Here is a 1,229-nt window from a genome sequence, read left to right on the forward strand (position 1 = left end):
GGTCTGAGCCTGGGCTTGGTCACATGGGTAAAACTGCATCTCCCTGGGATCAGAGACAGGCTGGGCTAGGGGGGATGGCCGGGGGTCCCCCAGCATCATTTCATGGGCAAACAATCAGATTCCTGCCAGGCCTTTCCCCAGCTACATGCATCCCAGTGCTCCCAGGCCCTGTTTTTTCCCCATTAGAGAAGTAGCATTTTTCTTTTTCTGTTTAAAAGTATATCTGCAACATTGCTTTTTAGGGGCTTTTTACCCCTTTCTGGGAGGGTTTTTATTGTATCCTGACTTTCTCTTTGCTCTAAATGATGAGGGCGCTCTGTTATGTCGAGGGAAGCTGCTGTACCTGCTTCCCAGCACGTCGGAGTTCTTACCCGCTGCTAAAGGCGCAGGTGGAGCTCATTCTGCTGTGATGACCACCAAAGTGTAAATACCCTATGTACCCAAATCCAGGATGAGCCCCCCCCCCCCCCCCCACTGAATTCAATGTGGGGGGAGGGGGAGAAGCCCCTCATCTGGGATTTGAGTATATGGCGAGTTAGGGGGCAGGCAGCTGTTGCAGCTCCAGCCCCAACCCAGGCCTGGGGTTGGAGTTAGTCACAGCAGCCACCTGTCCCCTAACACCACTGATTCCCTTGTCTCCACCTGCTTCCCACAGCCTCTGCCCCCTCCGCTCCCTGACATTTACTGTCAGGCACGGGTAATCTTATCATCTTGGATTTTGGTAAATATGGTAGCTCAACAGCTAGAAGGAGCATTCTAAAGAACTGCTCCCCTTGAACCCAACACTGAAAGGGTAGCCCTTTAGCTAGGGAGGAATCCATAACAAATCAATAGGTACCTTCAGTGACCTAACTTATCTGGAGCTCCAGTCTCCATCTGTTCCCTTATATTCTTTCCAGGGTTCTGCCTGGACTAGAGGTTTTGCCTGTGTTGTAACTTGATTCACTTGGTGACTCATGTTAATCAGTTGCTTGGTTGAATAAAGAATCAGGTTTGTCATGCTTCACCAGACATTTGTTTCTGGTCATGGTTCACCTACAGTCTCATCAATTCAAACTTTGACTATGTGTTTTCACTAATTTCATAGATTTCATAGACAATAGGGCTGGAAGGGACCTCAGAAGATCATCGAGTCCAGCCCCCTGCCCAAAGGGCAGGAAGTCAGCTGGGGTCATAGGATCCCAGCAAGATAAGCATCCAGTTTCGTCTTGAAGGTGTTCAATGAAGGC

General features: G+C 49.6%; 1 protein-coding gene across 1 annotated transcript in view; it reads left to right on the forward strand.

Moving 5' to 3' along the window:
• Positions 1-1,229, forward strand: part of LOC102374720 (translation initiation factor IF-2-like) — a 33,558-nt gene that overhangs the window by 1,202 nt on the left and 31,127 nt on the right. The window lies entirely within an intron of this gene.

This window comes from Alligator sinensis, unplaced genomic scaffold (assembly GCF_000455745.1).
Source record: "Alligator sinensis unplaced genomic scaffold, ASM45574v1 scaffold1097_1, whole genome shotgun sequence".
NCBI lineage: Eukaryota > Metazoa > Chordata > Crocodylia > Alligatoridae > Alligator > Alligator sinensis.